General features: G+C 39.2%; 1 protein-coding gene across 6 annotated transcripts in view; it reads left to right on the top strand.

Annotated features, from left to right (window-relative positions):
• LOC115258949 (semaphorin-1A) overlaps window positions 1-16,651 on the top strand; it is a 629,606-nt gene that overhangs the window by 565,549 nt on the left and 47,406 nt on the right. The gene's annotated exons all lie outside the window — the stretch shown is intronic.

Below are 16,651 nucleotides of genomic sequence, written 5' to 3'. Positions count from 1 at the left end.
CGTTGTTTACATTCCTTATGTGCTCCTTGATTTTTTTTTCCCAACCACCAACAGCTAAAGTATTCATTACACAAGAAAACTGAACCACTCTTCAACTCGCTTTCCGTTCGGCAGACGTTGATGATGATGAGAAGGTTGGAGGTCGTTGGAAGCAAATGAAACCCATTGCTTTTTTTTCCAATTTTCGATTATTACCATTAGATTCATTTCATTAGAATTCGATCTGCAATTTCTGCCACAAAACGGCATTTTGCGGAAAAATTCATTTTGAAGCATCATTATCTGGAAGTGGAAAAATAGAAAAGACGAAGCAACTTTAATGTAGTTTGATGATTGCATTTCTAAATGGCATTTCTTGTTTCCGCGACCCACTGAAATAAATTTCAACCTCTCTCAACCATCGCGTAACAATAATGATAATGTCGCATCTGCATTTTTTGCAATATTTCATCCGATGATCTTTACATGGAGTTTTTCAAAGATTTCTCCAGAATTTCTTTCAATGATTTTCCAATACATACTTTTCAAATATAATTCAGAGATTTTTGCATGAATACTTCTAAGGATTTCCTCAGGCTCTTACAAGGAAAACATCCTAGGACACCTCTGACATTTCTTTTCATTTTTTTTTCAATTGTCCCAAGAATTACTCCGAGAATGGAAAGTCATGGAAAGAACCCCTAGAAGTGTCCTTGGGTTAACTTATGATGGGATCTTCGGAAGTATTACTGTAGGGATTCTTGAAGGAATTCTTGTAGAAATCCTTCAAAACAATCGGTGAGGGACTTTCAGAATAAATTTTTGGAGGTATTCGTAGATTTATGTCAAAAGAAATGTTTGGAGGAATCCTAAAAGTAACTTCTGGAAGATTCCCCGGAGAAATTTCTGGAAAAATGCTTGGGAGAACTCTTGAAGGAACTTTGAAAGAGGAAACATTAGAAAAAAGCATGCGGGCGATTTCTGGAAGAATTTTTGGAAAAAAAAATCTGGGATGAGTTAGTTCTTGAAGAAATTCATAAAGGAGTCCTGGAACAATTTCAGGGGAAAACTAAAACAATTCCAGGATGAAAAAATCCTAAAGTATTTCTTTGAGTAATTTTTGGAAGAGTTCTTGGAGGAACTTCTTGTATCCTGAAAGAATACACTGCTCGACAAAATTTTACAAAATTTGGTGTTATGGGATGAGAAAAAAACAGGGGTTTAGGACCCTAGAATTGTAATAGTGAAAGAATTTTTGAAAAATATTGGACTGGACCTTCACAGTTTAAAACCGAAGTTTGTATGGAGAACTTGAACTTGAACACCCCAAGTTCTCCATACAAACTTCGGTTTTGAACTGTGGGCCCGGTCCAATATTTTTCAAAAATTCTTTCACTATGACACTTCTAGGGTCCCAAACCCCTGTTATTTTTTTTTTCTCATCTCATAACAAAATTTAGTGTTGAACGGTGATATGAGTTTCTGGAGAAACTGTTGATGAATTTTTAGAGGAATATTAGCAATAATACCTGAAGGACTTCTTAGACGAATTCTTAAGAGATTTTTGTAAGATTTTTTGAGATATCCTTGAAACAAACCGGAATGGACCATTTAAAGAATTGCCGGAGAAATCCTTTCGAAAATTGCTGGAGAAGTGCCTAATGGATTATAATTATCAGCAAATTTTTGAAGGAGTCTTTGAAAATTTTCTAGAGGAATATTGGAAGAATTCTCGGATGATTCCTTCAAAGACTCCCGAAGAAATCTTTGTGAGAATTTCCGGAGTACCTAGCATTGAAAGAATTCCTGGAGATGTTTTTGGAAGCATTCCAAATAGATTCCTGGAAATATTCTTAAAGATTTCCAAGAAGATGTTTAAGAATAAATCCAGCAGAAGTTATTAGAATAATTCATGAGAAAATCTTTGAAAGAAATCCTAGAAGAATCCCTGGCGAGATTCCTGGAGGAATACTTTGGAAGGACTTCTAGAGGAAATTCTGAAATAATCATTTCAGAAATCAATGGATGAACTCCAGTGGGAATCCAAACAGGAGTTTTCGAAAATAAAAAGTCTGTAGAAATTCTTGTAGGAGTTTATGTAGTAAGTTCTAGGATATCGCAAAAAACGTTTGAAGCTTTCTCGAAAAATCCTTTGGAACAGCGTTTCTCAAACTATGGGTCGCGACCCAGTGGTGGGTCGCAGGCTGATTTTTGGTGGGTCGCGAAGTCTTTATTAACTTTTGTTGAATTTTATTGCTAGTCAATTTCTTATATTCTCTTATAGAAACCATTTCTAGAAGTGTTATTTCTAGAATTTTTGTTTCTCCATAATTCTATTCAGAATTTTGTATTATAAGTCTTATCTGGAGTATATTTAACAATGAAACTACTGTCTGCGTTCCAAAATCGATTCGATATCTATTAGTTTTCAATTCAAAGTTTTAAGATTTGGGTAAAATTATAGTTTTAATTTGTGCTCTGAAAAAAAAAATGAGTTCAAGTTGTTGCTTGCAGTTAGCATTTTTTAGACTTACACGCCAGTTTCAGCAGTAAAAATATTAAAAAATAAAAAAATACCAAAAAAACAAACTTCGACAAGAAACCCTACCATAACCGAACTTCAGTAAAGCTAAACTTCTGTGAAATTCAGAGCAATGTCGATAATCTGAACTTTAACGGAACAACTGGAAAATGATTTTAAAAAAATGGAAATAAAATAAGTGTGTATGCAGGATCCGATTTTGTCAGCCCCATTTTGCGAAAAACTTTTTGATCTCATTATCTTATGGTCACATTTTAAGCAATTTATCAATATTTATCATCAAACTTCAGCTGAGATGCAGAACACAGAGGGAATAAAAGTTTGAAAAACTGTTCAAGTTTTTGCAGAGAGCAAAATATGTGTTCCGATGGAAAAAAAAATACTGGAGGAGAAATTTCTGAAAAAATGGGTAGAATTCCATTAAATTGCTTGAAATTCTTTTGGAATCATGAAAGTCTCAAAGTTCAAAAAGAAATTACAGGGAAAAAATCTTAAAAGAAAGTTAGCGTGCTCTTAAGCATTCCGAAAAGTACTTTTAGAATGATTGTCACAACTGTTTTGGAAGATTTTTTCAGGGAACCTCTGAGGCCTTGCAGCAACTTTTGTAAGAATTTTCGGAAGAATTTTTGAAAAAAATTACTAAAAAACTACTGGATGAACTCTCAGAGGATTTCCTGGAAAATTTCTTGGAAAAATTTCCTTGATCTATGATTCTAGAATAAACATCCGGAAAAATAAATAAGAGGAGACATTTCCTTTGAAAAAAATGGAAGAATTTCCTTAAATTGCTTCATTGGACATTCTTTTGGAATGTCTCCAAGTTGAAAATGAATTAACAGGGAAAAAATCTTAAAAGAACGTCAGGGCGTCCTTAAAAATTCCGAAAAGTACTTGTAGAAGGATTGTCATAACTCTTTTGGAAGAATTTTTCAGGGAACCTCTGAAGCCCAGCAGAAACTTTTGTAAGAATTTTTGGAAGAAGTTTTGGAAAAATTTACTAAATAACTTCTGGAAGAACTCTCATAGGATTTCCTGGAAAATTTTTCAATATCTTTGATTCTGGTAGAAGCATCTGGAAAAAAATACTGGAGGAGAAACTTCCTTTGAAAAAAAATGGATAGAATTCCATTAAATTGCTTGATTAGAAATTCTTTTGGAGTCATAAAAGTCTCCAAGTTCAAAAAGAATTTTCAAGGAAAAAATCTTTAAAGAACGTCTTTAAAATTCCGAAAAGTACTTCCAGAAGGATTGTCACAACTCTTTTGGAAGAATTTTTCAGGGAATCTCTGAAGTTGTGCAGCAACTTTTGTAAGAATTTTTGGAAGAACTTTTGCAAAAATTTACTAAATAACTTCTGGAAGAACTCCCAGAGGATTTCCTGGAAAATTTCTTGGAAAAATTTCCTTTATCTTTAATTCTGGTAGAAGCATCTGGAAAAAAAAATACTGCAGGAGATATTTCCTTTGAAAAAAAATGGGTAGAATTCCATTAAATTGCTTGATTAGAAATTCTTTTGGAGTAATAAAAGTCTCAAAGTTCAAAAATAATTTTCAGGGAAAAAATCTTAAAAGAACGACAGTGTGCTCTTAAGCTTTCCGAAAAGTACTTCTAAAAGGATTGTTACAACTCTTTTGGAAGAATTTTTCAGGAAACCTCTGAAGCCCTGCAGAAACTTTTGTAAGATTTTTTGGAAAAAAATATTAAATAACTTCTGGAAGAACTCCCATAAGAGTTCCTGGAAAAATTCTTGGAGAAATTTCCTTGTTCTATGATTTTAGAATAAACATCTGGAAAAAAAATAGCAGGAGACATTTCCTTTGAAAAAAATGGGAAAAATTTCCTTGAATTGCTCGATTGGACATTCTTTTGGAATTATAAAACACTCAACGAATTTCTTAGTTGAAAAATAATTTTAATGGAAAAAATTCTAAAGGAACGTTAGGACACTCTTGAGAATCCCGAAAAGAATTTCTAGAAGGATTGTCACAACTCCTTTGGAAGATTTTGTCAGGGAACCTCTGAAGCCCCACAGAAACTTTTGTAAGAATTTTCGGAAGAACTTCCAGAAGATTTTCTGGAAAAATTCTTGGATGATTTTCCTGAACACAGGGGAATAAATTGTTTTCATATTTTTTTTCATAATCATTTGAACATGAAAAAGTTATTTTTTTAGATTTTTTTTCCTAAACGTGCCCATCTTGTGGCGTATGGACGGTTGGTATGAAGCATAAACCTATCTTGAGATAAAATTTAATCTTAATCAAAAATGGTGTTTTTTATATAAATCGATTTTCAATTTTTTTTCAGTTTGGAAACCTGACTTATTTTGTGATAATCACTCATACAACACTTTTTTGTAGAAGTAGTCAAGTTTTATTATTCACATTTGAAAAAAAAATCGGTGATAAAGTTTAGCCCTTTTCAAGACAATTTAGAAAAAAAAATAAGGTTACAAAGTGGCTTATCTAAGCAAGGTCTACTCACCCAGAAAGTTTCATTGAAATCCGAGAGGGTGCTGCCAACAATTTTTCGAGTTGACGCGAAATCCGTCTTTGGTAGAATCTAGAAAGAATTCCTTAAATAAAGCCTGTATCCGCAATAATTGGGACACAGAAGTACGGCTGCAGTTCTGTAATGAATCGGTAAAATTGGCCAAATAATTGACTGGGAACTCTTTGGTGTATGTTTATTATCTGTGCCAAATTTCATAAAAATCGATGCATTACTTTTAATTGTGGATAAAAAACAAACAGACGTGATTTAAAGCATTTTGTACAAACATGACAAATTTTAATTCGCATAGTAGATAATTATTTTACGTTACAGTTAAAAGTTCTGTGATGATAATTATGAAATTTTTTTAGCAGTTATGATACTTATAGACACTTTCTTGCAAAATTTCATCCACTTTTATCAATTGGTTTGAATGCTACTGGTGTTGATAGGAAGTGAGTGTTGGTGAAAATTTTTCGTGTTTTTCATGTGCGATGTTTGCCTATGCATTACTTTTGTATTTCTCTGCCAATTTTCATGAAATTTTCATAGAAGGTAGTTGATTATTATGTCTGCAAAATTTGATGATTATTGGTGTAGTACTTTCACTAGTACAATCGAAACAACCCGAGCAGGAATGAATAACTGCCACATAACTACAGCATACCAAAGTCAGGTATCATAGCAAAACAAGGTATTGGTCGGTTGTCCAGGTATTGAAAATAACTGATTTTGGTATTTTGTAGGTATTCATACAATACCTCAACGAGTTATTGGTTTGGTGTTGAGGACTGCATGAGGTATTATTGAATTATGGAAAAATCGCAATTTGTATGGAAATATCGCCGATTATTATTTAGGTATTGCCATACCTGATATCATTATTCACGCGTTATGCACAGAATACACACCAGTTATTATTTTAGGTATTTTACCTCTTATGCAGGGCTACTTAATACCTCATTCAGGTTGTAGGTATTCGGTTTTCCATACCTGAGTTAGTTATTCTTCAGCTATTTTCTCCTGCTCGGGAATAAAGGGTGCAGACTAATTGTTGTCTGAGGGGCTAAAATCACGTTTAGTCCCAATACATGTTTTCACTATAAAATTGTTGATAGTGCATTGATTTTTTTGAAATTTTGCCTATGCAACGAATTTAGTTTAAGAGGTTTGTGTTCAAAATTTCAACCATTTCCTTTGCCAAATTCAAAAGTTACAGCGCTGACAAGCAAAACTAGGGGCTGTACAAAATTCATTGGCGCACATTCTACTCTTTCATTGCTACAACAAAAAGTACTTCACCGATTCACATGGAATTTTGTAGGTGAAATGAACGCATCTTAAGATGTTATGAGGCCGAATTCGAGCAACTTTAATGTATCTATTACAGAGTTACAGCTGTATTTCTGTGTCTCGATTATTGCGGATACAGGCTTTAATTACAATTCCTGAGAACTACTGAAGGAATCCCTGTGGAAACTACAGAAGGATTTTTAAAATTAACAACTGATTGACGACCAGAAGGAAACCTAATGAAATTAAAACTCTTTTTAGTACCCAAACAAAAATCCAAAGAGGAAACTCATAGAGTAGTTTTTGACAAAACCTTTAATAAAATTTAAAAAAAAAACATCAGGAGAATCACTAGAGGAATAGGGTGGGGCTTATTTTGCAAAATCTCTCCGGGATAAATCGAAATAAGTGAGCTGTGCAAAGATGAACGATTTCTGTAGATATTTGGGAGTGGCGCAAAGGGTTTAAGTGGAATTTATGATAGAGCAAACATTTAGAAACATTTCAAATTTTAACTGTTCTAGCACTGACGTACCACTTGGAACAAAGTGCGATAAAAATCATCGTCACGAAAACATAATCGCCCAATGCTAATTATCTGTCGGGGCCCGTGGAGCAGTGGTCCACACGTTCGCTTCACAAGCGGATGTTCATGGGTTCGATCCCAGCCCCGGCACTTGCAATTTTTCGTCAGTTGCTCTTTCCCCCGAGAGCAACTGACACCTGACTTTCTTCGGAGCACATAGCTCTGACGGACCCGGAATTTGGATATCGGCAAACCGCAACTCATAATGGACGACCCCCAATCGGACTGGAAAAGGAACGGCAGCCAACCATCGTGCTCATCATTCTACCGTGGACAGGGTAGAAAAGCTGAAGCAGCACAAGGCACCAGTTCGATATAGTTGAATTAGAAAAGAATACATGTAGGCGCTGTACAAAGTGCAGCGTCCAATTGGAATCACTCACGTAATGCCCTAGTGGACAAAAGAGCTGTAAATTAGGTTAAGTGATTAAGAATAATGCTAATTACGCTGTGGTTCGCAAACCTACTGAGTAGACGGCGGTAGTGCGCACACGTCAAACAGGAGCAAAAACGATGCAAGCGCCATCAGCGAGCGGTTTGCGAACTACGGAATATTTGAATAATCCGTTAAAAAGGGAAACGATGGGAAGTGAATAGAGTGAGACGTCTGTTTGTCTGTGGTTCTAGATTAAATCGGTGATTCTAGACCTTGCAAAGGCCAAATTTGATCTCGAAATGGAGATATCTCTACTGGTTTTAAAGATATGGAAAAAAAGTGTTCTCTTTTAGTATTTAACCCAAAAAATACGAAAATGATTTGATATTGTTTTTTTAAATATCGGAAACATCTCTACTGGCTTCTCAAATACAAATTTGGGTCCTTAGGGTCGATTTCTTCACCCTTGCTTAAGCGTTAAGCTAGGTTTAACTGTATGGGTAAGCCTGGCTTACCGGTTAAGCCGAGGTGAAGAAATCGGCCCTTAGGGTTCTAGAATCACCAATTTGGTCTAGAAAAGTTATGTTTTTTAACTTTTGCTCTAGCATAATTTTACTTAACCCGTAGGCTACGGGGCTTACAACAAAATTTCAAACCGCTGCCAAAGACGCAAACATCAATATTTTTCAATGAAATTTTGAGGCTCACTTAACTATTAGTTGTAGTTTCAGTTATGCTGGGAGTCACACAAATTTAAGCCACGAGGACAGTTTTATTCCAGTGGACGTCTGGGTCAGGAGGGGTCAAAATTGCATAACCTTCCTTTTAACAAGGCCCCATTATTTAGAATTCAAATGAATTCATGTAAAACGTTGTTAGTTCTATGTATTATTGTATATTATTTCAGGCCTGGGGGTTAAAAAATATATAAGTGGTGTAGAACTTTTTCCAGGCCTTCAAAATATTTTCAATTTTAAGTCTAATTTCTATGCGCTTGTAAAAGATTTTGAGGCACGCAAGAAGTAGATTTTTCTGTCCTAAGCTAGGTCTTAAGCATATTGAACTTAACTATAAGTAAAGCTTGATGCTAACATACTGTTTTCATTAGAAAAATCATGTTTTCCACGAAAGTAAGACGATTTTACAAGAAATTGCCTACTTTTAGGCGTTTAATATTTCACAAAAGGTACCGCATTTATCGCCTAAAAGTAGGCAATTTCTTGTAAAATCGTCTTACTTTCGTGGAAAACATGATTTTTCTAACAAAAACAGTGTGTTACCATCAAGTTTTACTTATAGTTAAATTCAATATGCTTAAGACCTGCCTTAGGACAGAAAAATTTACTTCTTGCGTGCCTTAAAATCTTTTACAAGCGCATAGAAATTATACTCAAAATTGAAAATATTTTGGAGGGCTGGAAAAAGTTCTACACCACCTATATACTTCTTAACCCCCAGGCCTGACGTAATATACAATAATACATAGAACTAACAACATTTCAGATGAATTCATTTGAATTCCAACTAATGGGGCCTTGCCAAAAGGAAGGTTATGCAATTTTTACCCCCCCTGACCCAGACGTTCATCGAAATAAAACTGTCCTCGTGGCTTCAATTTTTGTGGCTCCCAGCATAACTGAAACTACAACTAATAGTGAAGTGAACCTCAAAATTTCATTGAAAAATATTGATGTTTGCGTCTTTGGCAGCGGTTTGAAATTTTGTTGTAAGCCCCGTAGCCTACGGGTTAAGCACCACCCCCAAATATCAACCGAAATCGCTTATTTTTGCACAACTAACTTATCTGGACCAGTAGATCACTTTCCACTTGAGAAATCATTTCCCGGAGAAATATTACAAAATAAGCCCAACCCTATTGGATGAACATTTGATTAATTTTCTTAAGAAGCTTCTGAAGGGATTTCAAGAGAACTTCTGCAAACACCCCAGAACAAACTTTAACAAAGTTTAAAATTACATTCTCCAAATATTCTGGTTATAATGTCGTCTGCAAAGCACACATATTGGCCGGATTTCGTGAAGACCAATTCAGGTTGTTCAGCCCGACTCGTCGCATTATACCTTCCATATCAATGTTGAAGAGAAGGCATGGGATTTCATCTTCTAGTCACAGCCACTAGCGAGATCCAAATGAACTAGATTGTTCACCCGAAGCGCTTACGCAGGTTTGAACACCGTCCATCGTGGCTTTGAACAGTCTGGGTAGTTTACCAGGACAGCCGTTCTCGTATATGATTTTTCATAGCGTTTAGGCATTTCTGGAGGATTTGCCGTACGGTAATGATCCTGTCCGTTGGCGACCGGTCGTCAATGAAACCAGCTTGATAACTTCCTATGAACTCATTCGTTATAGATGACAGGTGACAGAAGTTGATCTGAAATAGCACTTAGCAGGCGGCATTCAAAATGATGATCGCTTTGAAGTTCTCATATTTCAAATTGTTACCTTTTCCGTAAATAGGGAAAATTATCCCTCCCTTCTACTCCACCGGTCTCTGTACAATTTCTTAGATCCTGACAGGTGCAACAGGTGCAGGCAGGTGGCCAAATTTTCTGACCCTTCTTGATGAGCTCAGCTGCAGTGTTTATTATACCAGCCAAAACATCGCGACCCACCAAAAATCATTGGTCCCACTAGCCCACTAGCCCACTAGTGGGCCGTAACCCTTAGTTTGAGAATCGCTGCTATACTTCTTGAAAATGTAAAATACATTGCCGAAATCGGCGGAAATTAAAGCAATATTGTTCTTGCTACTTTGAAAGAAAGAAAAGGCCGAAAAATATGCCTTATTTTCAACAACACATAGAGGTGGCTGATGATTGACGCCACTCCCTTTTCAACTCACGAAGCGAATATTTTCTCGATAAAAAAACCTGTTTTCTTCAGGACACTATTCTGTTCCAGAGATTTCAATCATCAGCAAACTCCATTGCACCGATCCGTTTCAAATTAGTGGGAAATCCTTCTGCCAAACCCCAGGCATCAACCGAGTTGAAGCCGGAGACCGTAATCGATATTTCTTCATCTTCCCCGGGGGAAGTCTACGCTCAAACTTCCGAAGGCTAATGATTTCCTCATTTTGCTCCGAACTTTCCGTTAAACCTTCCAGGCAAGGCACCGAAACTTATGTATTTTGGCAAACTGCACAATCTTGGCAAACATCAATTAAATTATAATTTAGAGTTTTGTTTGACCAAGTCGTAATTACTCGGCTCGGAAAGTTGTTGGTTCTGGCCTCCACCGCTTAGGTTCATTCTCGAATTGCATTTGCTACTGTGCTGCTGCTGTACAGGAATTGCACCAGTCAGTGCAGGGTAGTGGCAGCAGCAGCCGGTTTCGAGCCGGGTGAAAGATATATGGCTGAATGGCAGAATCCGGAAGAAAAACTGAAACACAGAAAGGAAAACTTGATTTCATGGTGCGATGGTGTGGTTGAGAGAATAGGGCCCGGTTGTACTCCGGCAGTTGAAGAAAATAAGGAAGTTGGTCCCCAAGGACTCAAGGAGGGGGTTGAAAGTCTTCGAAACCAGTAGTCTCGTCCGTTACTCTTCGAAGCGTTTAGGACATTCTTCGTGTTGGCCTTCGATGCAGCACCAGCCAGCCACCCAGCAGCCATCGTTGTTGTAGCCTTAGCCTGGGAAAATATTTGACCTAGCTGGGACAGCAAAAAGAGCGGATAAGATTTATCCTTTCCGGAGAACAGTTAGCAACCAGCTAGCAATGCCAACCAGTTGAAGACTGTTTCTGACAGATCAAGACGAATCGAAAGTTTTCTTTTCTCAATAGGGATGTGGGACGTCGTGCCGTAATGGCAGAGGAGGCTGAATTCAACTAAGATAGCAAAAGCGATAAGTGGAGAAGTGAAATAAAGTTTTTATTCCTCCCAATAGCTTTCAATCGTTTATTTTCATTTGTTTCTACTGACTATAGGACTGGCTTAGTTTTTCTCATATAGATACGTGTGATGTAATGTGAGGTCGTGACTGGCAATGTTGGGAAAGCATCGGTCACTGAAGATTAACGACGAGTCATAAAACGTGGCTTCAATCTTCTTAACTTTGATTGTTTGCATTGTTTTTTTTTAGATATCATCCTCTGCCTTTAGATAGCATTTAGGAAAAGTTTACCATTTATTTGTGGTACTATTTTGGTGCTTTCCATAACATATGTACGAACATTTTTTGTAATCTCAAAAACCTTCTTCTCCCGGATTTTTGCAAAAAAAACTGTAAGGATCGCAACACCACACAAAAATTACAAATTTTTTTCTCCCTTTAATCCATAAGCTCTAATATATATTATTATAGATAACTTGGGAACAGAAGTAGGAAATCTTTGGGTATCATAAATAAAATGAAATGGCGTTGATGTAAAAAGTGTCAATGCTTACTTACCTTACAAATCAGGCTAAGGCCGGGGTGGCCTCTGCTGTACATAGCAGTCGTCTCCATTCCACTCGGTCCATGGCTGTTGTCTCCAGTTCCGCACTCTGCGTAGGGTCCGCAGTTCGTCCTCCACTTGGACGACCCACCTAGCTCGCTGCTCACCACGTCTTCTTGTACCGGTCGGATGACTCTCGAGAACCATTTTAGTCGGGTTGCTAATCCTGATGATGTGACCCGTCCACCGTAGCCTCCCGATTTTAGTGGTGCGGACGATGGTTGGTTCTCTCAGCAGTTGATGCAGCTCGTGGTTCATTCGCCTTCTCCAAGTCCCGTCTTCCATCTGCACTCTGCAGACACCTTCCGTTCGAAAACTCCAAGGGCGCGTTGGTCCTCTGCACGTAGGGTCCATGTTTCGTGCTCAAAGCAAGCACGATTTCCTGCCATAATGCGCCTCTGAATTTCTCTGCTGGTGTCGTTATCGGCGGTCACCACCCGGGTAGAGGAAAACAGCTAAATAATAGCATATTTTGATATGGAGATCAAAAAGTGATATTGGTTTGATTGATATGAGAGATAAAAAATCAAAAAATAATATCACAAATTTACTCCTGGAGCATCATCATCATATCATATTTAGATTTTGTAAGATCTAACCAATAGCAGCGAGCTATTCGTTTGATCTTGAAATATCAAAATTTGATATTGTTCAGATGTTCCAGGAACATTTTTTAGATATCAGGTATCAGAAGGCCGGCTCCAGAGGCACGTTATCCTCCATTTGGGACATTTGTGCCATCGCCATACATATAAGCCTATTTCATCATTTACCTGAGGGAGAAGGGGACAAGGGATGGAATGGGATTAGGAAAGGGAAAGGTGATGAAATAGGAAGGGGTACCCTAGAAGAGGGAATGAACGCATAAGCGCAATGAGAGCTCATAGCCCATACCACAATGGGTTTATTAAGTGCCCTGAAAAGGACACTGTAAAACGCATAAGCGTAAAAAGAGCCTATAGCTCATGGAGGTAGCTTGTGACATCATGCGACTTTCAATATGACATTGAAAGGCACGTCATCGAAAGCATCCTCAATATTCAAGAAATTACCGCCAAACCTACGTTTGAGCGAGTACTTTCTTGAAAACATATACAACTTTGTGTAAAAGAGTCACTGTGGACATCCCAAATTGGGAGGCATGTGAGTTCACATGAGTAGGCATGTCAGCCAGACGAACATCACAGATGTGATAATCGACAATGCGTTTCAAGCATTTCAGAAAGAACGAGGTAACCAGATAAATCTGAAACTCATTCCATTTTTATACACCGCACGCACCCTTTCGGGGTAAAACTACAAAGTAAATTCACGCCATGAAAATACCCCATAGAAAACTACAAGAGTTCAAAACATGTTTGAAATACTCAAATCCCTCTGCAGAAAAATAGGACAAACCCCCATTTCCTCCTGAAGATTTGAATTAAGCAGAGCTTTTTAGGGCCCACTAAGTCGATTATACAGCTATAATTCTCAAGCGTAAGCTAGAGATTCGTAACTATACAAAAGAATGGTTTATCCGAAGATATTTTGAACTTGAACAGATCAGAGTTTCATTCAGGAATACCTCTTGCAGTCCGCACAGACTGCAGAGGACAAGCTTCTTTCAAAGCAATAGTTATGGTATACCACAATGGAGGGCGTTGTAGGTACAAAACCACAGTGAAACTCTCTTAGAGTAGCAATGGAAGCGAGTTATCTATAACATGTGGTCGCAACCAATTAGTACAGGTTCCCTAGTTTGTTGAGCAGGGTCGCCTGAATACGCAAATTTTGCGAAGGAACACTCAAAAATGCAAAGAAGGTCAAATGGAGACTCCTCATCTGACACATTCCAATCAGTCAACTCATGACAAATTCTGCTCATGCAGGGATTGGTTAGGTGCAATTCTATGTTAAGTTATCCATGAACTATACTACCTAAGTAATCCATCAAACTGAAGCATCTAAAATTAATGTTTGAGCTAATTCAGATGATGTAATCATCGTAGCAATTCTGCCATATATCAACGAAAAATTGCTGAATACAAGAGCTTGCTTGAAGGCATCCATAAGGAAAGGTTGAAACATACTGTTAACGTTATTCTAAGATATAGCATGCTCGAGGCAGGACACTTCAAGGTAACCTATACAGAAGTTACCCTACGAAAATGAACTTTTTGAAGTAGAGCCACTTGGGCCACGCAGCTTTTTACGCTGAAAATTGATCTGAGGTTTCCTAGCCGTAGCCACTACCCAAACTAGACTGGATTACACTCTTCACAATCACAGCACCAAAAGGGAACATCAACGACAAACCAAATCGGGGTCAATTGATAAAACGCCAATGGCGAAAACGCATTAAGCGAACCCATATAGGTAGTAATGTAAGCTAATTTACAACATTTGAATAATCCCGCCCTTATTTAGCCTCAAATTTGAGACTTAAGAAGGGCAACTGATTATCTCGGAGAAACGCAAGGTCCACTGCACTATTGCTCCGGTTAGTGCAGTAAGGGCGTAATACTGTGGAGGACGCCCTAATTCTCCACAGGCTCCGTTTGTGGTTAGGTTTTTATTAGACCCCCCTAACCATTCATTCCTTGGCACGGTAAGCATAAAGCCGCATAACACCATGAATTAGGGGTCACCTGTTTAGTGGACTCTTACCACTGGATCAGGCGGTCCTCTTAGTCGAGTCAAGTACAAGACACTGAAGACGACCTTACAGTTGAGGTCGAAATACGTATCTGTCAAAGGATGCAAATTCTTAGTGGAATTCAAAGGAACCGTACTTAACCCGTTTTTTTTTTTATTTACAGATATTCCCCTAACAAGCCCAGGTTAATCATCAACGGTCCTCTTAGCCAATTGAGACAACCGCTACCGACACTACACAGCTATCTAGGCTGATCGGGAAAAGAAGTTAACATTGATGGCTAACTTCCGAACGAGCCCGAACACAGTCAGCCCAAGTGCACGAATTCTTCAACCGCCTCGATTTCATCACCGTCGATATAAATTTGGGGTGGCGGGCACGGTGATTCCTCCCTGGAGCCATTTGCCATCATGTACTTTGTCTTCGGCACATTAATGACTAATCCGATTCGCCTGGCTTCACTCTTTAGTCGGATGTACGTTTCGGCCATCGTCGCAAACTTACGAGCTATAATATCAATCTCATCAGCGAAACCAAGCAGCTGAACGGACTTCGTGAAAATCGTCCCACTCGTGTTTATCCCCGCTCTCCTAATTACACCCTGTAAAGCAATGTTGAACAACAAGCACGAAAGACCATCACCTTGCCGTATCCCTCTGCGAGATTCGAAGGGACTCGAGAGTGTCGCTGATACTCGATCAATCGTATCAGTTTATTCGGGAATCCGTATTCGTGCATAATCTGCCATAGCTCTTCTCGATCGATTGTATCATATGCCGATGATTTGAAGTCGATGAACAAGTGATGTGTGGGCACGTTGTATTCGCGGCATTTCTGCAACACCTGGCGGATGGCAAACATCTGGTCCGTTGTAGCGCGTTCACCCATAAATCCAGCCTGATATTGCTCCACGAACTCTCTTGCAATCGGTGATAGACGGCGGCATAAAATTTGAGAGAGTACCTTGTAGGCAGCGCTCAGTAGTGTGATCGCGCAATAAATCCCACAATCCAACTTGTCACCCTTTTTGTAAATGGGACGCACGATACCTTCCATCCACTCCTCCGGTAATACTTCCTCCTCCCAAATCTTGGTAATGACCCAGTGTAGTGCTCTCACCAGTGCTTCTCCAACGTATTTTAGGAGCTCGCTTGATCTGCTTCAGCGGCTTTGTTGTTTTTCAACCGGCTAACCTCCTCTTCAATCTCTTGGAGGTCAGGGGCTGGAAATCTTTCGTCCTGCGCACGTACTCCAAGATCTGTTACCGCGTCACCTTCGGTGCTTGCAACGTCGCCATTGAGGTGCTCATCGTAATGCTGCCGCCACCTCTCGACCACCTCACGCTCGCCCGTGAGAATATTCCCGTGATTACATATCTCGGCACATGTCGGCTTGTGGCACAAAACCTCTGCGCGAGCGGTTCAGCTTCTCGTAGAACTTTCGTGTGTCCTTAGCACGGTACAGCTTTTCCATCGCTTCGCGATCTCTATGTTCCTGCTGGCGTTTCTTCATCCGGAAGACTAAGTTCTGCCTGTTCCGTGCCTGTCTATAACGTGCCTTATTCGCTCTTGTGCGGTGTTGCAGCATTCTCGCCCATGCTGCATTCTTCTCGTTTTTCAACTGTCCACATTAACCGTCGTACCAGTCGTTTCTGTGATTCGGAGTCACGAAGCCCGATGCTGTAGCCGAGGTACTACCTATGGCGGATCGGATGTCCCTCCAGCCATCTTCAAGTGTAGCTACGCCAAGCTGCTCTTCCGTTGGTAGGGCCACTGCTAACTGCTGCGCGTAGTCTTGAGCCACTTCTACGTTACGCAGCTGCTCAATGTTGAGACGCGGCGTTCGACTTCGACGCGTGGTGATAACTGTCGAAAATTTTGAGCGCACGCATACAGCGACTAAGTAGTGATCCGAATCTATATTCGCACTGCGGTATGTGCGGACGTTGGTTATATCTGAGAAGAATTTACCGTCGATTAGAACGTGGTCGATTTGGTTTTCTGTTTGATGGTCGGGTGATCTCCAGGTGGCTTTGTGGATATCTTTGCGGGGGAAGAAGGTGCTTCGGACTACCATACCACGGGAGGCTGCAAAGTTTACGCATCGCTGGCCGTTATCATTCGATACGGCGGCGTGCAGGCTGTTTCGCCCGATTACCGGTCTGTACATTTCCTCCCTTCCTACCTGCGCGTTCATGTCGCCGACAACGATTTTCACGTCACGCGGCGAGCAACCATCGTATGTTTGCTCTAACTGCGCGTAGAACGCTTCTTTCTCGTCAT

This window comes from Aedes albopictus, chromosome 2 (genome assembly GCF_035046485.1).
Source record: "Aedes albopictus strain Foshan chromosome 2, AalbF5, whole genome shotgun sequence".
NCBI classification, from domain to species: domain Eukaryota; kingdom Metazoa; phylum Arthropoda; class Insecta; order Diptera; family Culicidae; genus Aedes; species Aedes albopictus.
Note: the sequence above shows the minus strand (reverse complement) of the source record. Positions and strands in the feature narration are given on the sequence as shown.